The following is a 13,299-nucleotide window of genomic DNA, read 5'->3' as shown; positions in this document are numbered from 1 at the left end:
CGGGGCCGCGGCCACCTGCGGCCGGATTCCTACGGGCGCTCGGCAGGCGCTGCGCACCGCGGGCGGACGGAGGGGGATGCGCAGCCCGGCACCGCGGCGCCTTAGGTCTCCGGAATACAAGCGGCGTTAGGGGCAGGTGGTACTTCAGGCGAACTTTTACCAGCAATTATTTTTATGTCTAATGAAACTTTGGGTTGTTATATTTGCTCGGCTCCGCATCAGGTCATTGGTCAGTATCAGAAATGGTAGGCATCCAATTCTGCTTCTGCTCCAAAGTCTTTTTTTGTTTTTTAAATATTGCATTTAAAAAAAAAAACCCTGCATTTTATCTCCACACATTTACTCTTCTATAGTAATCGGAGCAAAGGGAATGATTACGGGACGCTAATAATTCTGGAAAAACATTCAAAGCAAGGTCTACTTCAGATTTTATGAACAGTTCTTTATATCTAGCGCTTGATTTTGTTCGTACTGAACGAAAATGCTGCTTCACCATGGCCATAGGTTAACACTTGTAAACATTTGTTCTCTGAAAAACTTTAAAATGGAATCATATGAATACCTGTGGTACTCTCGCCAAACCAAAAAAGAAAAAAAAAAAAAAATGGAGGGAGGAGTTGAATTATGAGAAGGGATCTAGATGACATTTCATTTATATTACACATAAAATGGGTATCCAAAAATCTCCTTTCAGTGGGATATTTTAAAAATCAGAAAGAGCATCGGGCTGGGTTTCATACGTTTGGCAGCAAAATTTCACCAAGATACGAAAATGTTATGTAAGTCTGGTTTTCACGCTACAGGCTACATAGTAAAAATAATGGTTATTTTTAAATATTGGGCTTGAGAGGAGCTGTCATTAGATTAGGATCCATAGGCAAATTGCTATCTTCCAGGTAGGTGCACTCCACAGGCTGGGGAAAAGACAAGGAAAATACAGATTGCAGTTCTTCAAAATTATTCTAAAACTCCAATATTGACAATGCACTTGCATAAGGCAGAGAGACTTTTAAACCTACACGTCCTATACCAAGCCCATGCATTTACGCATTCAATGAGCAAATGCCTATGGAGCCTTCAGCCTTCCAATTCTGCTGCTGATGGCTTGGCTCCCACAGGAGCTTACAGAGTGGGTGGAAGGACCCGTGAATGGCAACTGTCACCCAGTGAGATACCTGGACTATTTCAGGAACAGGTAGGAGTGGCACCTAACCCAGGTTAGTGGCTCTAATGAAGTAGTCAGGGAAAGCTTTTAGGAGGAGATGATATCTGAGTAAAATTATGTAGGACAAGTATGAGTTAACTTTGCAAAATAAAAAAAAAAAGGGAGAACGGTATCCATTCCAGCCAGAGAAGCAACATTTAAACATGTGGGAAAACTCAGAGCCATTAGAGAGCATGTCACATTCTGGAAACCTCAAGAATGGCCAACTTCACTCTGGAATAAGACAGTTGGCCATGTAACAGTTCTGAACATACTAGAGTATATTCTAACATACTAGTATATTAGAATATTAGTACAGTAGTCTTCTCCAGCTACAGTGTTTTAGAATCTCAAAAATCTTAGTGGTAGAATTCATAATTGTGGGACCTAAGATTTCACAGAACAGAATAGGATTTTAAGTCATGAGCGAACCAAGAAAATGGCCAAGAGAGAATTGCGGTAGAACTTCCACAGTTAACCAGCTTTCTACAGTGACCACCACCTTGACCTAATTTTCATAGACCGGACACACACCACATACTTATGAGTACAGTAGGCCTAGTTCCTTATGTTGACCACCTCTGTAGGTTGACCTGTTTGTTATAGTCTCTTGGTTGTCAACTTACAGAGGTTCTACTTTATTTCTCTATCCTACCTTAGTAATAATGGGCACTGTACAAGTAAATTCCTTGCTCTCTAGAGATTCCAAAATCACCTTCCATGGCAAGCTCAGAGATACGCTTACAAATTCAGCTTGCCTTTTTGCAGATAATATGCCTGCTAAGAGACATCTTTTAATCAATAGAAGCTGGTAAGGGAAGCTTCTTTATTGCTTCTCAATACCTCAGATTTCCACTTTTCAGGTCCTTCTGGGTTCCCAAGGACCCAAAGGCCAGAGTCCCAAACCTCTCTTAAATATTCAGTTCACTTCTTTCCATCCTAAGAGGCAAGAGTGCAGTAATAAAGATTCAAGTTTAATTGTTCTCAGCTTCCTTTATCCAACCAAAGCTTTCTTCGCAAAACATAGCTAATTCTGCACCATCTTTCACTTTAACATTCTTTCCCACTCCCAACATAAAGTTTCCTCTTTTTCTAAGTGTCAGCAACAAAAATGATACAAAGTTCTCAATGTCGTAATAAATGTGTACCAGGGCAAGACTGACCACAAATGGACACTCTCGTTTGGGAAAGGATTTGCAGTATTTAAGATAGTTTGGATTCATGTCACAAATAACTATAGAATAACCAGATCGCACATGGTACTATCACTGTAGGGATACATACAAGATGCCGGTAAAGGGCTACCCAGTTAACCAAATGACAGGGCCGTGAAACACAGTGCCCTGGAGTGCAAAGGAGAGAGCACTAGCTGGGCTGATCAGACATCACGGAGAAGGTAGCATGTGATTTTGCTTCAAAGCGTGGCGAAGATTTCAATTGGTAATGGGAATGAAAAAGTAGAAGAAAGGATATCCGGGCTCGGCGCCTATAGCTCAACCGGCTAAGGCGCCAGCCACGTACACCTAAGGTGGCGGGTTCGAATCCCCAGCCCGGACCCGCCAAACAACAATGACGGCTGCAACCAAAAAATGGCCAGGCGTTGTGGCGGGCGCCTGTGGTCCCAGCTACTTGGGAGGCGGAGGCAGGAGACTCGCTTGAGCCCAGGAGTTGGAGGTTGCTGTGAGCTGTAAAGCCACGGCACTCTACCCAGGGGGACAGCTTGAGGCTCTGTCTAAAAAAAAAAAAAAAAAAAAAAGAAAGGATATCCGTGGGGGACTGCAACTGTATGAACAAAAGGGTGGGAGGAGGCAACTGCCAGGTGTAATTGAGTAGGTTTATTGGCCAGAGTTCAGTAGGAGACTCCAACAACGATCCAGTTGGGGGGTAAAACCAGTGAGAATGAAGTTAGAGTAGAAAGTAGAGAGGTAGGTTTAATATAATAATAATTACTCATAATATCAACCTGAAGCGTGATTTTGTTTTAAATGCAGACTTTCTGCGTTACACAGAGAATGTACCCAAATGTAACAGCTCAGGCACTGCATTTCACCGTAAAAACTAAATTTGAAATATGGCTTGCAGCCAGACACAGTGGCTTCCTAGCACTCTGCGAGGCTGAGGCAGGAGGATCACTTGAGCTCAGGAGTTCAAGACCAGCCTGGGCAAGAACAAAACCCCATCTCTACTAAAAATAGAAAAAAATGGCAGGTGCTATGGGGGACACCTGCAGTCCCCTCTATTCAGGAGGCTGAGGCAGGGGATTGCTTGAACATAGGAGTTTGAAGTTGCTATGAGCTAGGCTGACACCATGGCACTCTACCCAGGGTGACAATAAGAGTCTGATAGAGGAAGGAGGGAAGGAAGAAAGGGAGGAAAGAAAGAAAGAAAGAAGGCTCTAAATACCAGTGTGTGGCCAATATGAATTCAAGCCTTATGATTTATTTCTTCTTTGAAATTGTTTCTAAGATTTACCACCATATTACCATTCCCACTGTCTCCAACACAGTCCCAGCCCTTTACCACTTCACGCCTAGAAATAACTTCCAATTCATTATTTAGCCAATTTCTTGTTGATTTATTCATTCCATCACCAAACCTTTTAAAGCTTTTTCTTCTACTTAATAGGAAACTGTGCTGGCACTCTCCTAGTGGCTAGTGGTAAGCAAAAGTGGCTGGTAGAGGCTGTGAGTCCAGGAGGTATAAAGACACTGTTCTAACACTGCTCTTCATGGCCTTTGTCATGTCAGCAAATCAGTGTGGCTAAACCTCTACCTCCATTCTGTATCCTCCCTTCCCCAAGTCATATATTTCTAACTGATCTTTATTTTGCACTGTAGAGAAAGCCAGTTTTGTTGGGATGTGGTTGTCAAGGCCTCCTATAATTTTGCCTTTCTATCCAACTTTGTTTCTCTTAGTTGTCTTAAGACCTTCACTCCAGCTGGTAAGCCTCATCACCATCTTCAGAAATCAGGATGTCTTCCCTTCCTCCAAGATTTTATTCATTCTTTCTTCTCTGTCCAGCCTCAGACAATCTACTTCTAGCTGCCAAAATCATCTCTCACAGGAATTTTTTTCTTTTTTTTTTGAGACAGAGCCTCAAGCTGTCCCCCTGGGTAGAGTGCCGTGGCATCACAGCTCACAGCAACCTCCAACTCCTGGGCTCAAGTGAGTCTCCTGCCTCAGCCTCCCAAGTAGCTGGGATCACAGGCACCTGCCACAATGCCCGACTATTTTTTGGTTGCAACCGTCATTGTTGTTTGGCGGGCCCGGGTTGGATTTGAAACCACCAACTTAGGTGTATGTGGCTGGTGCCTTAGCCACTTGAGCCACAGGCACCGAGCCTCACAGGAATGTTTTGAGGATTAAATAAAGCAACCAATGTAAAGCAGGTAGAATGATCCCTGGCCCACAGGGAATACCCAGTATATGTAAAACTATGGTTATTATTCTTCAAAATCCAATTCAAACATCACATCCTCCATGAAATACTGTCTACTTAACCTCTTTGGGTCCCAATTTCCTAATCTGAACAATGAGTGAGGATTTAGGTGAATTCATAATAATTCTTAAGGCTGCACCAATTTTTCTCCTTCCTGAACTCACATGACACTTTCACCCAGTAAGAAGAAGAGCTACTATTTACTGACTATTTACTACGTGCTGGGTGATGCATAAATACTTCAAGTGCATTATCTCACTTAATTTTCATGACAACCCTGTTGGGTTTGAGACATGTCCTGTTGAGTTTAGGAAAAGTATGTGACCTGATTATGGTTACAAAGCTGGTAGGAGGTAATGCCAAGATTACCACCCCTCGAGTCTGATTCCAGAGTGGAGTCTCAGAAGCCGCAACGAAACAAAGTGAGGAGAGAACTAGAGGTGAGGAAGGAGAGGTGACTCAGAAGCTTGGCAATGAAGGGAAGAGAGAGACACACAATAGGGGAGCTATTTGGGTCAAGGGTTTTGTTATTTTCGAAGATGGGAGAGATGTGGGTATGTCTGCAAAGAATGATGTAAATGGGTTAACTTCAGGAGCATCTTCCTCTGAGGCAGCAATGAATGAGGGCAAGAATGGACAGGGACGCAAAAGTGAAGTTCTCTTTGATGGAACACTAAGATTGAAAACCATAATAACAGTTTTGGTAGCAGGAGTCCAGATTCCTCATTTCTTCAAGCATACCACAAATACTTACTGAATGTGCACTAAGAGCTAGGGAAAGCAGTGTGTGCTGGAGAAACAATAATAAACAAGACATGACTCCTTCAACCTCCCAGAACTAATAAGAAAGCAAGATACTGTGGGTTTTATTGGCAAAATGTGAAATTAATGTCTTTAAGACGTGTAATCCACAATGATCTCATTGTCTTTAAGATGTGTAATCCACAGGGATCTCAACTGATGAGTGCTATAATTTAAAGCACCATGCAAAAGTATTAATACATTTTCACTTTAAATAATCATTTTCTGAACTTTTTACTTTTTTTTTTTTTTTGAGACAGAGTCTCTCACTATGTTGCCCTTGGTAGAGTGCTGTGGCGTCACCGTTTACAGCAACCTCAAACTTTTGGATGATTCTCTTGCCTCAGCCTCCCGAGTAGCTGGGACTACAGGTGCCTGCCACAATGCCCGGCTATTTTTGGTTGCAGTTGTCATTGTTCTTTAGCAGGCCCCGGGCTGGGCTTGAACCCACCAGCTGAGGCTGGCGCCCTACTCACTGAGCTATGGGCGCCGAACCTTAACTTTCTACTTTTTATTTGCATTCTATGCTATGTGAAGAAATGATCACAAATATTTCTTCCAACATGACATTTAGGAAAACAATATCTAGAAGTCCCTTGAGACATATATATATATTTTTTTCATCTAGAGAATGTTGGAAAGGAAATGTTACAATTGCATTATACTATATTTAATAGGGTGTCACAGAAACAGCATCTGATTTCTCTACAGAATGATTCAGGCATGGAATGGAATTCTGTACATAATCTTTAAGACCTATGTTTGATATAAAATAAAATCATTCAGAATATATGTAGAAACAATCCATCTTTCTCGTTAAGAGAATAAAGGGCAAATTATCAATCCTATCGTACTGTAGCAAGCTAGACTTCAAGTTATTTCAGTTTAACTTTATCTCTAATATGACCTTTGGCCAAAAAAAGCAAAACAAAACAAAACAAAAAAACAGGAAAGAAATGAAAAATATGTGACTCAGTCAAAACAAATGGTCTAAGAATCAATAAGAATTTTTAACAATCAAAAAAATGACATATAGTACATCTTATTGTAAAATGTGAATAAATTCTAAGGTTATTAGAAATCTACCCTGAGCACAGTAAGGATTTTTCTGAAATTTGGAATGACCGCCAACCCCCCAAAGAGGCGACTGGATAAGTTTGATTATTTTTAAGACTTGCCTCCTTTAATTACCAGGTCCTATAAATCAGGGGATCGTTTCCTCACCGTACTGACTGACAGTTGAGACCTCCACAGCAACATTTTAATGAGGTTACTCCTAGATATGGTTGGAGACGTGGTGGAAGGGCATGGCCAGGAAACCATTTTGAACTTAAACTTGAAAAATAATAATTTAGTACTCAACAGAGGCCCTATTTAGTGGTCTCTTCCATGTTATACATCCCAACAATTCATTTACCAGCAGAACAAAAGTCCAGCTTAGAACAATAAGAAAAATTGAAGAATCAAACCATGTCTATATTTGGAAGAATATGTGGTATGATTTATTTAAACTAGATTATGTTAATTTACCGTCAACTCATTAAACCATAGACTGGCACATACTGAATATCCTACTGTGTATAGCCCAGGCATTAGTGCAAGGCTGTTAGGGGCACAAGGATTAAAAAGGTGTGTGAGAGAAAGCTCACATTAGTAACCTTTACGTGCCTTAAACACTCCTGAATAGACAGAACAGGTCAGTTGAGTAGTAGTTTTACTAAGTAACATACATGCAAATGGACCATGAGGGGCAAAGGGAGGAAATTTAGAGGAGCAAGAAAAAAATGGTTAATGAAGTAGAAACTTACAGTGGAAGGTCAACATTTATTAGTGGGTAGTAGTGACAAACAGGGACAACAACCTTCAGGACAGAGAGAATGTAAAGAATTGCTATTGCCTCTATGACCCCAGGAAGGAAATTGTTTATTTTTGTTCTGAAAACTGGGGCACAGAATCATCTTTCTTATCACCTAATAAATTAATATTTGTGAAATAAAATATATCTATTCTTGTCAGTGCTACTTGGAGTAATTTTGTACCAATTGCTTAGGTAAACACTCTGAATCGAGTTCCTCCTGCCTTCCAGAGTAGGGAAAGGAAAGTGAGTGATTTCCAGCCCACAAGTGAGGTTACAAGCGTGAAGAATGACTCAGAGAGTAAGCAGAGGATGTGGAGAATGGAGCCCCGGGGGACCAGCACCATCCCAAAGACAACCAGAGGGACAAGAGCCAGGAAAAGAACAGGGACGCCTGCTCACAAGCTAGGTGAGGCCAACATTTCAAGGAGACCAATGAGGGGGACCAAAAAATGAGGGGAGATCATTGGAAATTCATAACAAGCCCAATTCCCATAGAGTGCTGGAGGTGGAAAGTAGAATGTATTGAATTGAGTCAAGAATTGGAAGACTTACAGGCTGAGCCATGCCTGACCATGTTAATTAAGCATTTACTGGGCAGGCCAAAGTCAAGTAAAAAATTGGAGTAATTTCCCCGTACCCTCCTATAATAGTTTTGTAAGTCCTTGCTCAGAAGAGTCAGACTACCTTGAAGCCAGAAATCAATTAAGCTTCAGCACACAGCCAAGGGCACAGAGTTGCAATCTTCAGTAGCATCTCCCGAGTTAGAAGAGAATACCTTCCATATTCAAAATTGCAGAAGCTAGTAAGCAAAAGACCTCCCTGACTTATCTACATGGCTTACGGACAAAGGTAAAAGCCAGATCTTAAGATTGCTTCTGAATTTTGTTTCGCAAGCATGAAACTTGACTCATAGGAAAAAACAAAACAAAACCAAAAACCCAACCCGAGAGAGAGCTGGGAGCTCGTCGGAGACATTGCTGCGATCGCACTTTAGGCAGCCAACGATCAGCCTGAGAAGACATGACCACCAATGCGGGCCCCTTGCACCCATACAGGCCTCAGAACTTAAAGCTGGATAACTTTGTACCTAATGAATACTCCACCTGGCATCTCCTGGCTGGCCTCACCTCTGTCTGTGGAGTCTTAGTCATGACCACCTGGCATTTGTCCAGTCGCGCTGCTGTTGTCCCACTGGGGACTTGGCGGCGACTGTCCCTGTGCTGGTTTGCAGTGTGTGGATTTATTCACCTGACTATTGAGGGCTGGTTCATTCTCTACCAAGAGGACCTTCTTGGAGACCAAGCCTTCTTATCTCAACTCTGGAAAGAATATGCCAAGGGAGATAGCCGATACATCCTGGCTGACAACTTCACGGTATGCATGGAAACCATCACAGTTTTACTGTGGGGACCACTCAGCCTGTGGGTGGTGATCGCCTTTCTCCACCAGCAACCCTTCCGCTTTGTCCTACAGCTTGTGGTCTCCGTGGGCCAGATCTATGGGGACATAATGTACTTCCTGACAGAGTACAACGACGGATTCCAGCATGGGGAGCTGGGCCATCCCCTCTACTTCTGGTTTTACTTTGTCTTCATGAACTCCCTGTGGATTGTGCTGCCTGGAATCCTTGTGTTTGATTCTGTGAAGCAGCTAACACATGCCCAGAGTATGCTGGATATGAAGGCTACGAAAGCCAAGAGTAAGAAGAATTAAGAAGAGGGGCACTGGACTCCAACACTGGCTAATCAGGAGCTCTCCAGCTGCGAGAAGTCCAGTCCTGCTCCCATAGGTTAGAGGGACAAAGCTAATTGATAGGTCAAATTCAGGCTGATGGGTCAGGGCTGGGAAAGAAAGGGGCCATGTAAAGGTATAAGAGAAGCCAGGAGGTCTAGGATGGTGGCAGTTTTTAAAATCAGGGGATATTGCAAAAAAGAAAAAAAAAAGTGTTCAGAAAATAAAATAAAATTTGGAAATAAAAGATTTTGATTGTAAAAAAAGAAAACCAAAAACCCAACCCAACCCAACCAAAAACAAGACAACTAGACCGTACTAGCACATTTGTTTAAATGAGATAGTGTATTTTGGTTTTGATTGATTGATTCATAATAAGGTTAAAATTTTGATGTATTTTTTGTTTCTTCCAGTATTTCTGGTTTATTCTTGGTTTTGCTTTTTTTTTTTTTTTTTTGCTTGTTTATAATATTGAAACAACACTGGAGATTCCTGTTTTATGGCCTTTAACTTCTCAGTACGACTTGAGAATGTTTCCATCTCAATAAATATTCTTCTAAAATACCTTTTGACAAAGATACTGATCTCGTGACTATTACAGAGTTAATTTAAGCATTAACCTCGCAAGGGGTATGCAGTATGTACTGACTTTTCTTATTCTAAAGACATGTTAAATTATAATAGGACGTTTAAAATAAAAAATGGGTTTACATTTTCATGGTTTAAGGCAAAGAACAGAAGTCCGCTAGTCTTTGAATAATGGTAGTGCCAAGTCTACCCAAATGAAGGTTGGCACTTTTACTGTTCATCTGAGTAGATGGCAGACACTTGAGTCTTAAATGCCAATACTTCCTCCAAAATTTAGTTTAGTGTTTTCCAAAAGGAGGCGCCTTAAAACACTAATTCCAGAGGTTCTGAGATGACAGTGACATTAAGAGTTACGTATGTAGCATAAAATGAATTACTTAGGGGACTACTGCCTCTGACAGCTTCCTCTTTAGGTCAGCATAAGTTCATAATGCCCCGCTCAGAGAAGTCCTGCAGAAAGGAAACTTACTTACTCACGCTTAGCACACTATTTTCCAAAGTTTTCTTTTCTTTTCTTTTGAGACAAGTCTCAAATTCTATGGCTCAGGCTAGAGTGCCCTGGTGTCAACCTAGCTCACAGCAACCTCAAACTCCTGGGATCAGGCGATCCTCCTGCCTCAGCCTGGGACTATGGGCATCTGCCACAACACCTGGCTAATTTTTAACGTTTTTAGTAGAGACAGAGTCTCACTTTTGCCCAACCTGGTCTTGCACTCCCAAACTCAAGAGATCCTCCTGCCTCCACCTCCCTGAGTGCTAGGATTATAGGGGTAAGCCACCACACCCAGGCTTCTTCAGAGTTTTCTAACCATGGCACCCTTCTCTATGTTCCCTTAATTATTTATTATCTTTAGTTCTGTAAGAGCACACTTAGGAAAACAGACAATTAGAACACACAATTTAGGAAATTCTACTCTAGGCAATTCAAGTAAATAGAAAGTTTTTCTGATCAAGTTATCCATTTAATTACTTAAGTCTGACCTCTAAAATCTTAAGAAGGCCTAAAAGATCTTATAAATGTAAAGTATAACCTTTATTATCATTTTAAAGAGATTTTTATCCTGCTAAAAATAGTGTAAAATAAGACTATTACAAAACTGGACAGAAGTCTGGCAAGCACCAGAGTTGAGTAGATTATTAGACTTCAGCAATATAATTATTTTATATTTTGTTTAATTAATTTATTATATTTAATACTGGATTAACTAGAAATGTTTGGCCATGGTTTCTAACAAATTTTCTTTATTAAATTATCTTTCTAAAAAGAACACATTGAATTTTGATTCAAAAATATTTAATCAAGGCTGGGTGCAGTGGCTGGCACAGGTAATCCCAGCACTCTGGGAGGCTGAGGTGGTTAGATCGCCTAAAGTCAGGAGTTCAGACCAGCCTGAGCAACAGCAATACTCTGTCTCTAAAAAATAGCCTGGCATTGTGGTGGGCACCTGTAGTCTCAGCTACTCGGGAGGCTGAGGCAAGAGGATGGCCTGAGCCCAAGAGTTTGAGGTTGCTGTGAGCTATGACACCATAGCACTCTATGGAGGGTGACAAAGCTACAATTTCCCCATCCATAAGAAAGGACTCTAAACAGAATCTATCACCTACGTTGCTGCAAGGTTTCAATGAAATGATTAATAAAAAGAGCATATTATGGGCCTCACCCACAAGTCATGTTTAATAAACGTGCTATTATTGGGGGCAGTTTTTGGCCGGGGCCGGGTTTGAACCCCCTACCCTGGTATATAGGGCCAGTGCCCTACTTCTTTGAGCCACAGGTGCCACCTAAACATGTGCTATTTTTAAGGATATTTTTACTCTATTCCTTTGAGTAAATCACTGTACTTTTCTGAGCTTTATTTTTCACACGTAGAGTATAAAACAGTCTTGTTGTGAAGCCTTCGAAACTCTTAGCTAACTTGTAGTCCCAGCTACTTGGGAGGCTGAGGCAAGAGCTTGAGGTTGCCGTGAGCTGTGATGCCACAGCACTCTACACTTTACAAGGGAGACATAGTGAAACTCTGTCTCAAAAACCAACCAAACAAAAAACTCTTAGCTAAGGCAAAAAAGGCATTTAATCCTCAAATGAAACCAAAGACCTATAAGACAGTGTGTATCAAACTAATTTATACAAAATATTACATTCATCTTCTAGAATCCTTTTGTTTTGTTTCCATTTAGAAGTTTTGTATCATTTCTATTTTTAACATCTACAAAGAGCTCTGGTGCCTCTTGTCCTCCATGGCTAAATGATTTATCAGGTGGCTGGTCAATCTCCAAATCTGGTCAGGCAAGCTCTCCAGGGAATCAGGGCTTGCCTCAGGGTGAGAGCTTTGTGTAAAAACAGTGAAAGGGTAAGTAACCATTTGCCTTCAGCCCAGCCACACAGTATAGTGAGCATCAGCATGATGTACTGTAAGGAACACTGGCTGCCGCGTTTCAATCTGGATCCTAATCTGATGTCTGCCATTCACCATGGTTCCACAAGCTATGACCCTATGGAAATGATTAATCTCTGAGCTTTAAGTACCTCACATAAAGAATGTTCATTCTCTTCCTTCTTAGGCCTTTATGAACACCAGATGAGACAGTGTGGTGGAAAGTCTTTGAAAACTCCAAAGTGCCATAGATGCAGAAGGAAGAATATCGTATTTTATTTCAATTTCACCATGGAGGTTGGGAAGGGCACATATTCCCCAAAGGAAGATGTTGGAATATAAAATCTATGACCTGTTCAAATCATACAGTTAATCACAGAAGATCTAATGGCTGGGATAGGGCCCTTTGAACATTTCTTTGAACAGGAAATCTTCAAAACAACACCAGAATTCCCCTATTTATTTTATTTTTTTAAATTGTGTTTTCGGGTGGCGCCTGTGGCTCAAAGGGGTAGGGCACCAGCCCCACATGCCAGAGGTGGTGGGTTCAAGCCCAGCCCCGGCCAAAAACTGCAAAAAAGAAAAAGAAATTGTGTTTTCTTCACCCCTTTCATTATCTTGCCATATTTCTGTCACTGCAGGACCATTCCAAACGGGGTCTACTCTGTTGATAACAAAATGTCAAGTTACCTAGCAAGTATAAGAACCCTAGTACATAGCCCACATAAGTGCAATAGAAAGCTTTGACTTCTAACGACACTCAGAATCAACAATCCCTCCCCACGGAACCAGGAAGACCAGGACCTGAACACCTGTTTCAAAAGCGAGAGGTCTGTTGAGTTGGAAGATCCAGGGCTAAAATCTGTCTTAACATCACCTTGGTGTAAATGACCAAATTTGAAGCCCTCCAAGCAGACCCCACCAAGCCAGCATTCTAAATCCTTACCTTTATCTCCAACCCCTTAAACTTAAAACTTGGCCCAGACCCCAAATTGGAGAGACAGATTTGAGCGCCATCTCCTGTCTTCTTGCTGGCCAGCCTCCCAATCGAGTCTGTTTTCTCAATTTGGTGCCATAATACTGACTTCTATGCACTCTGGACAGAGAGCTCTCTTGCTCAGTGACATTCCTTCACTGTACTCTAGAGAACGTCTTTGTAAAGTTAAGGAAACGTATGAGAAGTCTGTGTTGTTTAGTGGTAAGAAATTTACCTGTATTTTTTTTTTTTTTGAGACAGAGCCTCAAGCTATCCTCCTGGGTAGAGTGCCATGGCATCACAGCTCACAGCAACCTCCAACTCCTG

At 41.5% G+C, this 13,299-nt stretch overlaps 1 protein-coding gene and 1 pseudogene across 2 annotated transcripts in view; one reads left to right on the top strand and one right to left on the bottom strand.

Moving 5' to 3' along the window:
- The window catches only part of EPC1 (enhancer of polycomb homolog 1), a 111,118-nt gene that overhangs the window by 78,945 nt on the left and 18,874 nt on the right, over window positions 1-13,299 (bottom strand). The gene's annotated exons all lie outside the window — the stretch shown is intronic.
- LOC100957405 lies at window positions 8,271-9,226 on the top strand (annotated as a pseudogene). Its single transcript, XR_001161135.2, has one exon. The product of XR_001161135.2 is annotated as a 3-beta-hydroxysteroid-Delta(8),Delta(7)-isomerase pseudogene (transcript).

Source organism: Otolemur garnettii, unplaced genomic scaffold (assembly GCF_000181295.1).
Source record: "Otolemur garnettii isolate 467f Iridium unplaced genomic scaffold, OtoGar3 scaffold00019, whole genome shotgun sequence".
Taxonomy (NCBI): domain Eukaryota; kingdom Metazoa; phylum Chordata; class Mammalia; order Primates; family Galagidae; genus Otolemur; species Otolemur garnettii.
This window is presented reverse-complemented; position numbering and strand designations above follow the sequence as displayed.